This window comes from Motacilla alba, chromosome 1A (genome assembly GCF_015832195.1).
Source record: "Motacilla alba alba isolate MOTALB_02 chromosome 1A, Motacilla_alba_V1.0_pri, whole genome shotgun sequence".
In the NCBI taxonomy this organism is placed as follows: domain Eukaryota; kingdom Metazoa; phylum Chordata; class Aves; order Passeriformes; family Motacillidae; genus Motacilla; species Motacilla alba.
Window position 1 is genome coordinate 54560724 of NC_052031.1, and position 7181 is coordinate 54567904.

Consider the following 7181-nt stretch of genomic DNA (forward strand, 5'->3'; position numbering starts at 1 on the left):
AAGTTTAGAAAGGTTTATTAAACCTTACCAAAAATACAACAGAAGACCGAATAGAGAAAATGTTACGGCGCTGGGGCCAAAGGATTTTCCCCACCATGTGCTTGCCCACACAATGGAGGTTTCACCTTTTAACCCTTTAACCCCACCCAAAGTTCTGTCCATCGACCCCTTCTTCACTGTCCAGTGGTGGAGTTTACTTCCTCAAATCCTGATTGGAGGTCAGATGTCGCCATAGTGACAAGGCGACCCTCCCAAATGTCCCAGACCCGGCTGTCCCTTGATAAGAATGCAAGGGGGTGAAACATCTATAAAACTTTTCTTAACCTATATCCATTATATTTGTCTGTTAATTGTGAAAGTCAATCATCGCATTACTCATCTATCACAATCTTTGATATTAAAAAAAAACCCAGGCTGTTAGGAGACAGAGCTTGAAAAGATTGTACTAAACTCTGTGACCAAGCACCACACCAGGGTATTTACATCTCCTTGGAGCAGACCAAAAAAGGAAACATAATTTTCACCAGCATTTCTGTCCCATCTATTTTTTCCCACCACCTCCTCTGTACTGTAACAATGCATTTGGGAAAGTAGGTGTTCATCCCATACCTCCTGATCAAATTTTGTTTACTGCCTTCTTTCCCAGACTTCAGATGAGTAATGGAGATGCCTGCAGCGGCCATGAAAAGTCGAGCGGGGGTGGTGATGGGGGCACCAGGGAAAGGACATACAGGGCTAGTAGCTGTGCCCTCCAGGCCAGCAGCACATCCCAGCCAGGCCTTTACCTTTCATGGAGTTCAGCATCCCATCTCCACCTTAGGAAGGAAATGGATCAGAGCAGGGACAGCCCAATCCCACTGGGGCACACCCAGGGCAGCAGCTGCTAAATGAGCTCTGAAGAGGAGGCAGTCAAAGGCAGGGGGGAGGGAAAGAAGCACATCTTGGATCCTTGGAAAAAGGGAGTACAGTATGCCCTCTATGGCTCAGCCACCCCTGCCAGCCACTGGGGACAATTCAAGATTTCAAATTCAATACAGAGCACAGCCTGCCTTCACCATGAAGCTGCAGAATGGCAGAGGCCAATTCCATCCACCTGCAGCCTGCTGGGATTTCATGGCCTTCAATAGTGATTTTAACAGGATGGCTGAACCCCTTTCTTGAGCATCTCCCTCTTTGCAGTTCCTCTTTCACACCTTAATCCCATTTCTATCCAGGCTGCTGGATCAGTAGGTGAAATGCCCTTTAACTGAGCCCTTAGCCAGAAACATCAACATTATGTAAGAGCTACTGTTCTGACTGATAAGGTGATTTTACTCACATAAAATCAGCTTAGTAATTTCAGAAAAAAAAGTTTGAAACAACCACAACAATGGGGTCTTGGCATGGTACTTTGTAGCATCAGGGGAGGATCTTTAAAGAGTGAAAAGTGATTGGAGATGTCTGTGAAGGAAATGCTCCTTTCTTCCTGTGATGGATGATCCCAGCAGCACTGAGCCATGATATGGGTAGAGATGGAAGGAATTATTTCTTATCAGATGAAGCAAATCAATGTCTTATTCTTAATGTGAGAAAAACTCAAGAACTTAAAAGGGTTTTGCATTCAGCTGTTAACAAAAGTAAAGCTGGTAATGTAAAATAACTTGCTGTAGTGAGAACTAATTTATATTCTAAATAGGGCTAAAAATGTGGGGACTGAAGTGATAAATATTAGGGAACATCCTTCTGGATTTATTAGCAATTCAGAAAAGGAAATCTCAGCCAATCTAAAAAGCCATAACATTTCAAAAGGTGAGTCCTGTATGTCCTGCATCAAAAAATCCACAGAAAATTTTTGATTTCTTATACTGATTCATCCTTGAAGCATTTCATTTAACATACTCGTTTGTTACCGTCAGACTCTATTAGGAATACAGTAATGTTTTAAATAATGTTTTAGAATTAGTACTCTGCTTATGCAAAAAAAAAAATCAGTAACTGAGGTGCATTTACTTAACATACCATCAAACTCACAATTTGCAGAGGAGTCAGACTATGTGTTCACTTAGTCTGTTTTACTCTCCTTTACCTTGTGTGAACTTTATGTGGCTAGCAACCTAAATTAGCATTTTGTTTCTTGGTTAGTAAATTGATAGCAGTGACTCTGTATCCCTGTACTGCCAAAAGCTGCAAGTGATTAATTCTCTGATTCATTGCCTGGTAAAACAGGAGTGTGACAGCTCCCAAAACACATCAATGTCTATTTTAGGAGTAACAAGAGTGTGTATTAAAAATGCATGGAGATGTAAAAGCATGGATAAGGAACATCACCACTGACTGGACTATGAGCCACAATCCAGAACATGTCAAGCCCCTTAAATTTGAGAATGTGGGTGAAGGAAAATGACTGTGCTGGTGTCGAGTGGTGCCCAGAGCTGGGGGCTGAGGCAGCTTCCGCAAATTCACCTCCTGTTTATCACACTCCTTGTTTATTTTCAGAGCCTGCTTGGCTTGTGGCTGTGAGAGGGGGTGTTAAAAAGGAGCTGCCAGGCTCAGTGAGGTTTCCCCAGCTGGCCCATGAGGAGGACAAGCAGGATAACAAGGGGGAAGGGGAGAGCTGTAAGGATCTGCACCTCCTGGTTCCCTGGGCACACCTTGGGCAAAGGGCTGCAGGGCAGCACAAGTCACTATCACTGCCTGGAAGGCTCAGCTGAAGGCAGAAGAAGGTGCTCTTTTTTTCCAGGCCACTGTGCCAGTGGCAAAGAGGGATTCCTGCTTTTGAGCTTGGGAAGAGAAGATAAAGCAGTGACTCAACCAGCCTGGGCACTCCAAATAATGCCATCTAGGTGAGTCATGAACAGGTGATGTCTGACGACTGCCTGCCCCCAAAACATCCAAAGACTCCAACTCAAGAGATGAAACTTTCCTCTGATTTTACGGCACCATTTGTATTTTTTTCCTGTTTTCCTACAGGTTGGACTATCCCTCGTTACTGTTCTCTCTGACATTTTTGAAGTTCTACGCCTGTGTCTGAGCGCACACAGATAAGCTCTTACGAAAAAGCCATCTGTCACCGTTTCCTAAACTTATAATCTATGCAATTCCTGCTTTCAAAATTGCCAGGCATCTGGCAGGGAAAAGATCTGGCAAAGGCCAGATGCTGTACTCTGCAGGAGGAAGTGAAATCACCTAAATATTACAGGATCAAAAAGCAAGTAAGTTGAAAGAGATCACATCAACCATATCATATTTGATGCATAGAGACCCAGAAGTCTAAATTTGCTTCAAGTACTCTTGGGTAAACAAGTCTGGGTTTGATGTTAAGAATGTTTAATTAATTCAATCAACCATTTTGCTGAAGATGTTTCTGTAATATATGTTATGGAATAATTTGTGCTTATGTAAAATATACATGAAATAAGTTGTGCTTGTACGAAAAATTCTTAAAATTTTCAACCACAAGCCGCAGCCGGGGAAAAATTGCTTCACAAATTGCGAAACCACAGATGGCAGCAGAGAGAAAGACCTTAATAACAAACAAAAAGACATGGCTCCGTGTGGAGATGAGCCCTTTCCTGGGACAGTCCAAGAGACACCCAAGCGATGAATACTAGGTAAGTAGCGTCGATCAAGACAGTCAAGAGTTGTCAGGAGCATGCATTCCCATACCAGGTTCCCGTAACTCAATGATCAGCATTTATCGATTCCCAGAAACAGTTTTGTCCAGCCCAGCACAGAGAAAAGGAGACCACATGAATATGTGAAGCAACGAAAAGAATAGGAGAAACTCTGCCCCAGGCAAAAAAACCTGTATAAAAACTAAACGGACAGAGACAACATTTGTGAACAGAGGGGATCCAAAGTGGTAGAGTTTGGATCAGTGTTCACCCAGCGTCGATCCTGGGCTGGCTATCGGAGACCAAATCTCAATCGCAAAATAAAAACCTATTTTTTTAATTATTAATTCGGCTTTATAATTTATTACCTATAACATTTCTGTCAAAGGTTTTGCATTAAATGGAAAATTGTCTTCTCTAGAGATTAGTGTTTTACAGATCTGTCTTCATGTTCTGTTGCTTTCATTATGATTATTGACATTATTATATTAATTTGATGCCTTTGCTAAGGGACAGATCTTCCCACTTAATTCATAGATTTTCAGGCAATTCCAATTGTGACTGTTACCTGCTCAAATTATTGATTAGAATATCTGAACTTTGTGATACATTTTTTTGATTTTCAATGATTTTATAGATTAGGACGTAATTGAAAAAATAATAGTTACTTTCAGAGATGTTTTTCACCATTTTGGATTGTCTTTGGCTTCTAGGGAAAGATCAGCAGAACAAGAGAGGCTGGATTAAAGCTTTTTCACCTCCCAAGAACAGTCTCAAGTACCTACAGAGTTGTTCTGAGCTACCATCACCCATCAGCCTTGCTGAGCCTTGTCACCAACAGAGCTCAAAGCAGCTTTTCTGAAAACTTCCAGGGAACTTCAGCAGAAATCCTGTTAATTTTGCCTGAACAAATGAAGTGTAGAATATATAAAGTAGGCTTGTTTCACCCTCTGAATAAGATTATGAGAAGGGGAAAGTTCATTTGAGAAGTAAACAGGACTACAAAACACAAAAAGTTCATTGTTTGTAAGGGGCATTTCTTTGTTTAATGCAAATGTGGCTATAACTGTGTTTGAGACCTTTGGCTGAATTAATTATCCTTTTAAATCATTACAGATAGCAAAACTACAAATTAAGAACGCTTTTTTTGTACCAGATAAAGATGTGCCACCTTTCTCAGTTCTCTGAGCCAATCCACTACCAAACCTGGAGCCAATTACCAAAGCTGAATATGAAACTGGGAAATATTCAGGAGGACCTGCAAGACTGGAGCCAAAGAATGGAAGAGCACTTGGGAAGGCATGAAGAAAAACTGGAGATATCTTGAGAGTCTGAATTATTTTAATGGCTAGAGACAGGCACCTCCTGAAAGTAACAATTCTCCATAGGGTGCTGCACACTGATCTCCCTCTAGGGAGGGAGATCGGTTTGAGGAGCTGGAAGTCTGATATGTCAAATCACGCTGAGAATAACAAAAGGAAATCCCACAGTTATCAAACCAAGCACAGATAGTTCCTCTCAGGCCACAACTTTGACATTTCACTGTCACAAAACACTTAATCCTGTGAGTAAGGATTAGCACTGCACAGGCCCTGTCCAGAGAACTTGTTGCTACAGATTGTTTAAAATTATTGATTTCCTTTCATCAATACTCTATGAGAATGATTTATTTTGCTCCATGCACCTAAATTTTGCTAGGAAAGGTTAGATTGTACCAAGTAAACATAATTAAATTGTGGTAACTTGGGGAAAGGTTTTCACTGAAACTGTGATTTAAAGTTTGTTTTTTTCTATGCTAAGAATGAAATATGATTTCGTTTAAAATACTGTTACTGATCATATACAGGACTTGTGAGGCCTTGATGGATATCTTGGTTGTTCCATGTACCTATATCCTTATATAAGAATGAAATACCTAGCTGAACTGAGTGTGCACATATCCCCACAACCTGTTCCTCTACACAGCCAGAGTCTGGACACTGAAGCCCTTTCCTCCTCCCCTTCAAATAAAAAATGAGGGACAACAAAGATTTCCAAACACAAAAATTATGGGCTTTGTTTACCTGTTCCAACAAACCTGTAACAGAATGCAACTGCTTGAGTGAGGAAAAGATGTTTCTTTCCACCTAGCCCAAAGCCTGATTTCAGATCTGCCCTTGGCATGTCAAGGTCCCTTTTCCCCTTTCCTGTCCTGGTTTAACCCCACCCAGAAGCCACCCACTCACCCCCTCACCACAGGAATCAGGGAGAGGATCAGAAAGGTAGAAGTGAGAAAATTCATGGGTTGAGACAAAGACAGTTCAACAGGAAAAGCAAAAGCTGTGTGCACAAATAAACTAAAACAAGGAATTCTTTCACTACTCCCCATGGGCAGGCAGATGCTCAGCCACCTCCAGGAGGGCAGGGGTCCATCACACATATTTGGGAAGACAAAAAGCCATCACCCCAAACATTTCCACCTTCCTCCTTCTCCTTCCCTTTTATATCCTGAGCATGATGTCAGCTGGTCTGAAATGTCCTTTAGTCAGCTGGAGTCACCTGTCCTGGCTGTGTCTCCTACCAAATCCCCAAGCATCCCAAACTTCCTTCACCAGCCTAACAGCAGGAAAAGCCAGAAAGGCCTTGGCTCTGTGCAATCCCTGCCCAGCAACAACAAAAACATTTCTGTATTATCACCTCTGTGTTCAGCACGAATCCAAACCACAGCCCCATTCCAGACACTAGGAATAAGTTAACCCTACGACAGCTTAAACCAGCAATGTTGCTTTCCAAAGTCATAGAATAAAACACAAAGTTTACTGGAGGGATGAAACACCTCTCCTGTGAGGAAAGGCTGAGAGGATTGGGATTGCTCAGAGTGGAGAAGAGAAGGCTTTGGTGTGACCTCAGGGTGGCACTCCCTGAAGAGAGACCAGAGGAAAGATAGAGAGAGGCTCTTGACAAGGGCCTAGAGTGACAGGACAAGGGGAATGTCTTCATGCTGACAGAGAGCAGGTTTAGATTGGATATTGGGAAGAAATTCATCTACCAGACCAAGTTGCTCAGAGCCCCATCCAACCTGGCCTGGAACCCTTCCAGGGATGGGGCAGCCACAGCTTCTCTGGGCAACCTGTGCCAGGGCCTCCCCACCCTCACAGGGAACAATTTCTTTCTGATAGCCAACCTAAACCTGCTCTCTGTCAGTGTGCAGCCATTCCCCCTTGTCCTGTCACTACAGTTCTTGATGAAAAGTCCCTCTCCAGCTTCCTTGGAGGCCCCTTCAGATACCAGAAAGCTGCTCTGAGGTCTCCATACAGTGACCTTGCTACCCAAGTTTGGGCAGCACTCAACATCTTCAAGACATCAATGTATGACTGATTTGTAAATAAGGTTGGAATCTCCACATTCCCTCCATTTCTCCAAGAAAAAAAAAATTAAGAAAAGGGTCCCATTTTTCCAAAAGCTCCAAACACACATAATTAACCTTTAGAGAAATCCATAGCATTTATATGGGGAAAAATTAAAAATCACATCATTCATGTGATCAACATCTCTTTCTTCTTGCCTTGTCCCACTCCTGCTTTCTCCTGTCGTGCGTCCAACCAATAC

General features: G+C 42.4%; 1 long non-coding RNA gene across 1 annotated transcript; it reads left to right on the plus strand.

Moving 5' to 3' along the window:
* The first annotated feature begins 2570 nt into the window (after positions 1-2570).
* LOC119708474 lies at positions 2571-5243 on the plus strand. Its single transcript, XR_005259079.1, has 4 exons — positions 2571-2822; positions 2950-3191; positions 3440-3590; positions 4307-5243. It is a non-coding gene; the product is annotated as an uncharacterized LOC119708474 (long non-coding RNA).
* Positions 5244-7181: the final 1938 nt, after the last annotated feature.